This window comes from Octopus sinensis, linkage group LG2, assembly GCF_006345805.1.
Source record: "Octopus sinensis linkage group LG2, ASM634580v1, whole genome shotgun sequence".
Lineage (NCBI taxonomy): Eukaryota > Metazoa > Mollusca > Cephalopoda > Octopoda > Octopodidae > Octopus > Octopus sinensis.
The window spans coordinates 112,421,193-112,433,692 of NC_042998.1; the positions used below are offsets into that span (position 1 = coordinate 112,421,193).

The 12,500-nt window shown below is 35.7% G+C and overlaps 1 long non-coding RNA gene across 1 annotated transcript in view; it reads left to right on the plus strand.

Moving 5' to 3' along the window:
- LOC118762315 overlaps positions 1-12,500 on the plus strand; it is a 22,151-nt gene that overhangs the window by 3,615 nt on the left and 6,036 nt on the right. Inside the window, exon 2 of the long non-coding RNA XR_004998066.1 lies at positions 6,993-7,003. This is a non-coding gene — a long non-coding RNA (uncharacterized LOC118762315). The remainder of the gene's footprint in view (positions 1-6,992; positions 7,004-12,500) is intronic.

Consider the following 12,500-nt stretch of genomic DNA (forward strand, 5'->3'; position numbering starts at 1 on the left):
ATCACTTGATATTAATTTATCAGTCCATCTGAATACGTGTTTTCACTCGAAAGAACTAACAGTGTAAAATATATAAACACACACACACACATACACAAGCACAAGCGTGCATGCACTTATCTATATATGTATGTATATCACGAGCTTATGCAAGCTATAGAAATAATTCAACTCAGACCTACAAACGTGATTGACAATTATGCTACACTACCTACCACTAACTATATCGGTTGTTACAATTTTTGTGACTAAGTAAACTGGGTTGTTTGAGAATCAAGTGTATTCGACTACAGACGCACACATTGCAATACCAATGACCGAAAACTATCTACAAAATATCTCGACTGGTGGTGTAACACGCTCCCTAATTGGCTATCAGCGTTTACTAAATTTATACAGTAAAGCGAAAATCTCTTTGCAGCGATCACTACTGGAATAGGAAAGCAAACAACCACATGGGACGCTGAAATTATTCCTGGTCAGTGATACACCTCCTGTGTAACCTTACATTAATCTTCCTTTAATTTTTATAAAACTGAACCTCGATAGCTCAGAGCAATATTTACCAATTGTTTGAATCCTATATAAATAAAATAACAAGACACGGCCCCAGGAGGGACCGTCTTAATCTACTAGAAACACCTGAAGCTCTTTCAGATGATATTCTACAATCTTTATTTAAAAGGAGACACTGGATTATGTGTGGCTGAGGTACAACACGAGTATCTTAGGAAAAATAAGACGTGATCGTCATGGTATAAATGCCTTCGATTACAAGTTTGTACGTTCAGAGTCGACTTAGGGTTTTAAAAAATGAGACAACGTGGATAATGTAGTTCGATATACATTAAATATGAAAGAAGAGATGTTCACGGCTGGTCTTCATTTCTTCATAGATCTGTTCATTCAGGATTGACCTATTGCTATGTAGTAACTGCACAGCAGCAGTAACAATGACAATAATAACAAAAGAAACCAGGGAGAATATTTAGTCAGAAAGACAGTTGATCTTTGTCCTTGTATATGAACAGAGGAAGGTATTGTTTACGTATAGTTATGGTATAATACAGGTTAACTGCAGATGAGAAAGTAGGAGAGGAAATAGGTGGAGATGGGTGGGTGAGGAAGTGCGTAAGATAGTCAGGTAGATAGAAAGATTAAAAGAAAAGTGCGTTGGTAAAAATAAAGAATATTTAAAGATTAATAAAAGATCTCAACTAGAACCAATTTTTATTGATATTAATTGTTAAACGGAGATTATGACAGGTGGCGACAGCTGGTGTCAACAATTCTGAAGTAATAGCAGATATCCAGTTGAACACATAGATACACACGCGTACACACACACATACACACACACACATGCATGCGCGCGTACTCACACGTACACAAACACACACACACACACATATGAACGCGCGCACACACACACACACACACAAGTTTATATAAACATACAACCACAGTAACACTTTCACCCACATGCACACAGAGAATATAAAACAAGCAGAAATGTGTATGTGTTTATATTTATATGCATATAGTTATACATATTAATATGTGTGTATGAGTGTATGCACATATCTGTATATTACTCACACACACACACACACATGCCTATACATAATCTCGTTTATAGAGACTTAGTAATTTTAATATTTCTATTATATATATATATATATATATATATATATATATACACATACATATATATATATACACACATATATATATATATATGTGTGTGTATGTATATATGGATATATATATATATATATACATACTACATACATACATACATACATACATACATACATACATATATATACATATATATATGGTGTGTGTGTGTGTGTTTGTGTATATATTTACACACATGTCTAGAGCCTATCGTCCTTCTTGTATTACAAGAATTTCCTGCATTCATGCATTTCACAGAAACTACCCACATGTTTAGACATTCAACTAGATTTACAATATCTTAACACATCTCGCTCTTCCTTTCAGGGATGGCAAAACATTCTTTAATCGTTGATTCAGGCTGTCATTCGACTCATAACGAAGTATGTTATAAATGGTTGTTGTTTTTTATGTGCAAACAAGGCTTGATTTTTTTGTTTTTTATGCATTACCATTCATGTTGTGTGTAGAGTTGAAGTCAAAAACGTTTCTAACATTTGATATGTTTGAGAAGTATGGACGAATCCTTTTTTATTTGTTAAATTTTCCATACAATGTTCTGTTTTCTCTTTTGTTTCTTTTTATAGATACAATATTTTGGTCATGACACCTTTTTTCGTTTCAGATGTTTTCAATGGAAGAAATATTCTACATGAATATCCTTCCAACGCTAGAGTGAAGTTTACAAACGATACTTCCTACATTATATATCTATAACCACCCTTCATTGGACAAGGAAATTGATCATCGTGCATACGTTGTTGTCACTTATGGGCCGATTCCCAGACAAGCAACTTATCCAAGAAAGTTCAGTATACGCCATTTGTATAATCATTACCGCTTTACGAATCACCTGTCTGAAAGCAGGAGTGATTCTATCACCAAAGTGCAGCAGCTTAAGAAACCAAATTCTATCGTAGAAGGCGTGAATATTTTGAGTGTTTATTACAATATTAGGTAAATTATGCTGGACAGTCGCAAATTCCATATATAATTTCGTGTTTAAGAAGCTCACGCGAATCTAAAGCAAACACTACTACACCAATTCGTTCAACCAGGATCATTTTGACAACTATTACAACTCTAGCTTGGAAACAAGTGGGGATAGGTGACATGAAGGGCATCTGATCATAGAAAACTGCCCCAAGATAGTCTCATCTGACACAATCAGCTTCGTTCAACAAAAAATTAGTACCAGCTAACAGCTGATGCCGCCTTCTCCCCCACCCCCAGCTGTTATATCCATGACGTTCTGCTAGGTCATACATGAAAGGTCCGAGGTGTCTCTCTCTCTCTCTGCTTGCAACTGACAGTTAAGATACCCACACATATATGCATATATATATGTGTGTGTATGTATATATGGTATATATATATATGTATATATATATATAATATATATATATATATTATATATATATATATGTGTGTGTGTGTGTGGTGTGTGTGTGTGTGTGTGTGTGGTGTTGTGTGTGTGTGTGTGGTGTGTGTGTGTGTGTATAGAGAGAGGCGCAATGGCTTATAAATGGCTTATAAACACCTTCCACGCTACAAAAATTAAAATTGCAAAACATATATAACAAGACCACTGAGAGAGCGCAAACCTCTGCCAAGACAACACCAACGTCCTCTCAACGATTAGCCAGAGATGATTTTTAAAATGAGAATATCTGAAATAAATTCGACTGCTCTCACAAACGAGAATACTAAAAATGATCCCGACTACTTTCAAAAATTAAGTAACAAGACGGCTAAAATAATCCAGAATCCTTGTCCGGTACCGGATCGATCCCAAAATCTAAACAGTTCATGCCAATCATGAGGTCAAACATCCTTGAAAGTTTCGTCCAAATCCATCCAACGGTTCTTGAGATATCCTTTCCACGGATAAACAAACAAAGACGAGTGAAAACAATACCTCTGCCTTCACTAAGGCAGAGGTAAGTATAAAATTTTGCATTTTAAATACCTTGTATGGAAAATGATCAGAGTGTACAAAGAACAATACAAGGATTACATTAAAATACGTTTGGAATACTCCAAATATACCGACATGTCTATTATATTCTGATTATTCCAAACGTATCTTAATGTAATCCTTGTATTTGTACGCCTTGATGATTTTCCATACAAGGTATTTAAAATGCAAAATTATATATTTATATATGTTTTGTAATTTTAATTTTGTTTGTGAAATGAAACAATTGTAGGTGAATATGTTCATTAATTAATAAATTAATTTGTATCCGTTGTATCTTTCTGTCTTCTAACTCGATAATAATGTTTGATATTTTACAATATTTTATATAATATATTCATTGAAGAAATATCTCTTCAAAATATAATATATTAAACCAGTGGATCTTGGATAAAATATCCCTATAAGAGGTTTAAATGTCCACATGTGACTATATATATATATATGTGTGTGTGTGTGTGTGTGTGTGTGTGTATTCGTGTGTGTGTGTATGCATATATATACTTTCATATATATATATGTATATGTATATATATATATAGATAGATAGATAGATAGATAGATAGATAGATAGATAGATAGATAGATAGATAGATAGATAGATAGATAGATAGATAGATAGATAGATAGATAGATATAGATATATATATGCATATATTCACCCCAACGCCACGCAAAGCCAACCAAAATGAAGTGAAGGACAGTATAACAGAATTCTGTAGAAAATTAAGACTCACAGAAGCATTAACCAATTACAATACTGAAGATGACTCACTAGTCAGAAACCAAAGTGAAACATCCCCCACAAAGGAAGAAGTATGAATTCTGCAGCCACATTGAAAAACCGTTCCCTACTGCATAAACAGACAGTTAACTCAAACTTTAGAGCTACCCAATGGAAGGAACTAACAGAACTTCAAAATAATGAAGATATAACGATTAAGGAAGCAGATAAAGAAAGCTCAGTAGTAATAATGGACACATTATACTATAGAAATCTAGTAATCTCCATGATGAATGACAGTCTACAGTACGAAAAATTCACAAACTACACTTCGCAAAAAATAATGAAAATCCTGTCATCACTAAAACCCATAGAAAAGAACTGACAACCAAACAAATTGACTATTTAGCAAATTTTAAATGCAAACCTATCCTTTTCTACGGTCCACCAAAAATCACAAAAGCCAGATTATAAATGAAACCATAAAAAAGTCACAAAAGATGTATATACATACACCAAACATATATATACAGCACCTCTAAGAATCAAATCTACGTCGGCTTATACTATACCCTTTTGTACCCCTGAAGATCCAGAAGTATTTCACTGTCGCAGATATGTATTTCATTTACTACCGTCTGTGGCTGCAGAAAGTTTCACCCGTCAGCAATCAAATTGTTACAGGTGTGCGGAATACTCCAACCACCACAAGATTATTTTACTCTTTGCTACAGATCAGTTCCACACAGTCTTACTAGATACAGATGCTAAACTAGTCCAAGTATTTTTTTAATTGTTAAAGAGCATTAGACTAACTCTCTGGTTATTAAAGAATATTAAGAGGGGAAATATTAAGTCAAAACAACTAAGCTTGTATGAAAATGTTGTAGATTGCCAACGTGGGTGAAATTATCGCCAGATCTCCCGGTATTATTTAAACTGGTATGTGTTAAAGCTATAAAACTTCGTTACCGATGTTTATCCTGTATCATGGCTTCTAGCACAGCATTACAGAATGATGCTACCCGCTCGGATTGCTCTAACAGATCTACAACCGCCAGCTTCAAATATGTGTTGGTGAAGGTTATTTATTTCTTCCTTGTCACGTTTAAATGAAATAAAAGTATACCACTAACCATGCACATATTTGATGTGCACACGTACACATTGACATCCCTGAGTTTATCTGCCTTTCGACAAATCTTGCCTTTCAGCCAAGAGTCCAAAATCCTCTTCCACACCAAGCAAATTTAGTGGGGATGCCTTTATTAGTCAGCGATTACCTAATTATGCAACAGGTTGTAACTCGGTTTGTAGCTCACCCTAAAATGTACACATGGTAGACAGATTCGTGTGAATCTAACCAGTACAGACTTAGTTAATCCAAACGTGATATTTAAACCTTTAAGCTTGCAGAACTACTCAAATCGCAGTTAGGTTATGACAAAGGCACAATATGATTTACACAAACATAAGAAAATATTAGACTTTAAAAAGTTCCACATAGAGAAAATATGAAATACTTCCACAAGCTACCGGGCGAGATATGCAGATGTTGCGGTCACTATTCATCCCGTTAATCGGTATTGAACTAAATTCAGTTACTTGTTTTGCTACTCAATGTATATTAGTTGTTGACATTGCGATTGGTTGGAATATAATTCGACCAAGGAACGGAGAAAGGAGAAAAGTGGTCATTTTTATATATCAAAGAGCAAACAATATCCACCCAGTCATAAACAAACACAACTCACTGAATTGTCATGTTCACAATCGACGTCTCTCTTTATGAAAGCTGTGTGTCTAGCATGGAGTGTTTAGTTTACATGTGTATGGTACTTGCATGAGGGAAAAAGTTAAGGACAAGTGAAAATGTTATCATCGACATATGTATGTGTATATGTGAGAGAGAGAAAGAGAAAGAGAGAGAGAGAAAGAGCAGAGGGCGTACGAATGTGTGCGTATATTTCTGTCTACGTGTATGTATGTATAGCAAATGTGTCTATGCGCACGTGTGCGTTTGTGTGTACGCGTGTGTGTGTGTGTGTGTTTGTTTGTGTATGTGTGTCTGTGTGTGTGCGTGTCTCTGTGTGTGTGTGTGTGTGTGTGTGTGTGTGTGTGTGTGTGTGTGTGTGTGTGTGTGTGTGTGTGTGTGTGTGTGTGTGTGTGTGTGTGTGTGTGTGTGTTTGTGTGTGTGGCTTGAGGATTGAAAAATCAGGAAATAGATTATTAATGTACAGAAGAAAGGGTAGTCGATATAACTGAAATTTTCAAAACATCAAAGCTGATAAAATGTAGATCGGAAGGAACCGTGTCGCTGCACATTAGTGTAGTCCAAAAGAAAACCTTCGATTTGAAACCTTGAGGCACTGTTGGAAGTTTTCCAGATGTCAACTTCGACGGAATTCACATAAATAAAAAGAGTGTCGGCACGTAACGAAAAAGAGAGTATTTCTGACAGTAATAAAAATCTGTGATGGTCACTAAACATGGAAGATAAGTTTGAGGAAGAAGGAACGCATTTTGCGATTGTTTCCTTCACTTTTGAGATATTGGAAGTGGGTTGCGAAGGCCGATAGTTAGCGAAGAAAAAGGGGAGACCTTCCTGAGAATTTTGTTTCGTCTTTCCTTAGAGTGATATTGATCCCCAGAGAAAGAATTAGATAGAAGAGGGGAGGTGATTAAAGAATTAAATAAGGATATAAGTCAGCCATTGCGTATCATGTGAAAATATTGTTATGGTTGATCTTTGGGGATGAAGAGGGTAGTAGTAGTGGTGGTGATACTGTTGCTGCTGCTTCTGCTGTTGTTACTGCTGATGATGGCATTATCCTCGTCGGTAGCTGCAAGTGGAATCGACAATGATGATGAGGAGGAGGATGATGATAATTCAAGTCCATCTTGTTGGACCTCTAATCAAAAGTATTTTAGTCATAAATATTCTGTATCTTGCCATGCGCAGTGCACTCATAATCACCTTCCCAAACGTATCATTTTCCAAGTTAGCACACACACACACACACACACACACACACATACACACACACACACGCTTGTATGTTCGTATATTTTCAGTTTTTAGATTGCAGCCATGCTGTAGCATCGTCTTGAAGAATTTTTAGACGAAAGAATCGACCCCAGTAGTTATATTTTGTAAGCCTAATACTAATTCTATCGGTATCTTTTGCCGAATCACTAAGTTATGGGCACTTAAACACACCAAAACTACTGTCAAACGGTGGTGAGGCACACACACACACACACACACACACACACACATACATATATATATATATATATATATATAATATATATATATATATATATATATATATATATGTATATATATATGCGACGGGCTTTCAGTCTCCATCTATAAAATCCACTCACAGAGTTTTGATCGGCCCGAAGCTATAGTAAAGTGCCGTGCAGTGGGACTGAACTGGGAACCGTGTGGTTGGGCAGCAAACCTCTTACCTTACAGCCATCCCTGTGCCTATGAGATAAAGAAAATAGATATATCATATTCTCATGATGAGACTATCGGTCATGATTATGCATTATGCAGTTTTCCTTAAGAAGTCTGTTCCAGTTCTAGTTACTTGCTTTTGCGTTTAAAACATATTTCATTATTATGAGACACGCTGCATGTATAAGTAAAGTAGTTAAAATCCGTTGGTTAAAAACAGAAGTAATGATACAACGATGCTCAAGCATAACCAATGTAAAATGAATACGTTTATGCTTAGATAAGATAGACCCGTGTCGAATGGTCATAATGTTTTGTTATCTCTTGCAATGCCGAATTAGTAAGCAAAAAGATAAAATGTGAATAATAATTGATTCAAATTCAAACAAACAATATTCATATATGTATGTGTATGAGAGTATACACATACATATATACATATATGTAAATGATATATGTGTATGTTCATGTATATATAAATGTGTGTGCATGCATGGGAATGTGTTTGTGTGAGAGACATTTTTTTAATTTTTCGGATCCCTTCACTTGTTGATTATCGAAGTGTTTATAAGTGTATAAGCTCTGTTTTGCACGGGACCAATATATTTTTTCTTATGTCAGCACAGTCATGAACCAGATTTACATCTGCATATATACATGTATGTGTACACACAAACACACACACACACACACACACACACACACACACACACACACACATATATACATGCTTTTGTAAAAAAAATACTTGTTACAGTTAAAATAAGTAGAAAAAGATATAAAAGAAAAAGCTTTTATTTAACAGAATGTCACTAACCTGTGTGTGAAAAGTTCGTATATAATGTGTATTTTATGTCTAGAGTGCATTTTGTGCGTAAGTACTTTCCTTTCGCAACTTTTCAATCACACGTGTTCCGTGCTAATGCATAAATATATATACCGTTGATATTTCTAGGTGACTAGTAAGAGCATATTTATGGGTTCGATAGACTTACTGGAAATAGTAAAGAAATTAGAACCAACTGTTTTGTTTGTTTGTCTTTTAATACATGTACTAAATAATGTAGTTCTACATATTGTCTTGCCTTATTTCAGGCCCTCAATTTCTTGATGAGGGTGTATGGGTGCCATTGTTACATACAGTATCTCGAACATTGTCAGATCTGGCGCAGCCTATTTCTTCAAAAATGAAAAAAAAAAAAAAACAGACAGACAGAGACGGGGTGATTAACAGACAGAAATAGTGTGGTGATGGTTACAATCGACCCCTGTACAGTAGTGGTTCTTCATTTCTCGACTCCAAAACGATGAAAGGCAAAGCTGACCTCGACAATATTTGAATTCAGATCTGAGGAAGCCGAGACGATTACTACAAAGCAAAGTAGCGCTTACAGTTAAAACATATTTGATCATAGGTCTGCTAGATCAGGATTGTTTTGGAATTAAACAGCAGCGACATACTTCTCCAACCCATGGTTGTAATAACAGTGCATTTTATATTTTCTTGGCAAACTCTTAGCTTTACTCTTTTGGATTCCAAGGGTATATTTAACCTACTGCAATCAACGACTGCGTAATTCACGAACGTATGCAATTTTAAGTCAGCTTCAGCAAGAACAAAACTCTCTTACGACCAACGTCTTCACTTCTATCCACATCGGCAAACTATTCAATATTCACTTATAAATAAAATATTCAAATATTACTTTAAATAACTCCAAAACTACCGTCTAACTGATTACGTCTGAATACGTCAGTCATAGTTAAAATAACTGCAGTTTTCAAAGCCAAAAGGAAAACTCTTTATACAACTTTGGTACAGAGATGATATCACAGTTGGCACATCACACTATTCTCTAGATAAAGATGTGCAACTACTCTAACTCTACAACGGTAATCTAGAAATCTGGCTCCAAGCACATAAAATAAATATAACACCTATCAAATGAACCATCTTCCTATGTGCCAACAAAACCATGGAAAGACAAATAAATACAATAGTCATCACATCCCACAACATAAACATATTATATACAGGGCCCCGCAACCTTTTTTTCACTTGCGATACACATATTCTTTTCAAAATTCGACGGCACATCTGAACTAAAGATATAACTAAAGGTATAGAGAAAAATTATATTTAGGGTACGCTGCGGTACACCTATCATCGTCTCATGGCACACCAGTGTGCCGCAGCATACCGGTTGCGGAGCACTGCTGTATACTACCATAAAAGACAAAAGTATTTTGAATTACAGACAACACTTCTAAAAAATTTTGCAGAACATGTAGATGAAACAGAAAATAAAATAAAACGTTATATTCGTAAATACCACATTTGACTAATAGATAGAAGCAACAATACTTGTGTACAAACAATATATTAGATCTATCATAGATTATGCAGTTCTTCCGTGGGTCCCCACTCTCACTGCAATAAGCTACACTAATTTCCGAAGAATGTATATAACAATGCACTTCAGACCACTACAAGTTGTAGAAAGACCATTATTACAGATCACATGCATAATGAGATATTTTACAAGGATACAGAAAGGTTCAAGCACCAGCTTTCACAGCCTTTCACGTTTGTGTGTTCGTATATTTTCAGTTCTTAGACTGCAGCCATGCTGCAGCATCGTCTTGAAGAATTTTTAGACAAAAGAATCGACCCCAGTAGTTATATTTTGTAAGTCTATCAGTATCTTTTGCCGAATCACTAAGTTGCCGGCCAAGAATTTGGACCTGGAAATTTCCATTTCCAGCGACTTCGAGGGCCACCTCCCAGAGGTGTCGGGCGTCAACGAAGAGCCCTCGACTACAACAAGACGACCAAAGTTTTTTTCCAAAGTCTGGGGTCTCCCGCCCCTAAACCCTAGACCATCACCTAATCACCCTTATCCACCTTGTTGCTTAACAACAACAACAGCTTTTCTGAATACCTGTACAATCAATCCCTTGAGTACTCAAACACATAAACAACTCTCGGAACAGCAAATTAGCTCATACTTAGAGGCAGAAAATGTTTAAAATCACATACATCACATACATGTTGGCGTATCGAATCTGTGATTTGGGCACTACAACAGAATGAGGCACGTAATATATTCTTAACGATTTCGTTAATTCTGTCTCTTCATATATCTGAGTGTGTGTGAGAGAGAGAGAGAGAGTGTGTGTGTGTGTGTGTGTGTGTGTGTGTGTGTGTGTGTGTGTGTGTGTGTGTGTGTGTGTGTGCGTGTGTGTGTGTGTGTGGTGTGCGCCGCGTTGTGTGTGTGTGTGTGTGTGTGTGTGTGCAATTACAGCCGTTACAAGGAAGCATTTAACACTTGGTGGCAAGTAACATGTTTTCCCTAATGGCTTTAGGTTGGATGCTTATGTAAGCGCAAGCAGGTATAGGCATTAACCGACTTCACTACCCTCGTCATAATGAAATGTCGTAGACTGTGGCTGATGGAGAGTGTAAGGGTTGCATCTGTATGAAGAGCCTAGCTTAAGATGAAGAGCCTAGCTTAAAGACAGACTACACAACGCAGTCTCCAAGGTTCGAATCCACGATCGTGAACTTAAACCGTAACAAGGACACCTACCTTCACTCACATAACACTTTACACATGCACATACACACCACACACACACACGATCACACTAATGTAAATATGTATACATATGTGTGTGAGTATATATATACATATGTATGTGTATATATATATATATGTGTGTGTGTATATATGTAGGTTTGTGTGTGTGTGTGTGTGTGTGTGTATGGTGTACTAATAAATGTAAAATATTTGTCTCATATGGTAGTACATAGTATGTTTATGCTGTGGTATATGATAACTATTGTTTGTAAGTATATGCATACGAATTTCAATGTGTGTGTTCACATGGCTCCCTGGCATATATACTTAACCTCCTTGACGTCTACTCTATACATAAAACATTTGAAATCAAGGCGGCCTCGGGTGTGTTTCTGCGCTTCGTTGGTCCACTGGCTTACAGCATAAATTGAAACGACCAAGTAATCCTTCAGTTGTTACGACAACCACAATACTAACGAAGTATAACAATTGAAGTAAAAGTATTGAGAGCAAAGAAGTTGAATATAGGTTGAAAAATTATATTTAAACTATTTGTGAATTGAATGTCAAGCAGTGAGGATATTAAATATTTTTAGAATTCTTTTAACTTTTTTCCTTTGCTCCGACAATAAAGCACTTTTCGTGATAGTTTGAGAGAATATGAAATTTTGTTATTGATCAAAGTCTTTCCCTGCGGACGAAATCCATGGAACATGAAAAGAATCAGTCTCTTTATATTGAGTCCAATCTTTAGGGAGAAAAAGTTTTACTTTATATCATGAGCCAACTAAATTTATCTTTCATGTTTTTTGGAAATTATACTTATTTGCATTGAAATGATGTTAGAACAGTTGTTCGTATTAATATCAAGATGAGAAATTGGCAAAGCAAGATCGGCAGTGGTGGGGAAACAATGTTTCAAAAAATTAAATCAAAAGCTAGAACAAAAACCTATGAATTCTGGTAAAAAGGAGATTAAAGTCCCACTGAAGTTTATATTCGGAATGATCGGGTGAAGTTTCAGATTTAACAAATTAAAGATCAGTGATACAGAAGTTCCATAAGATC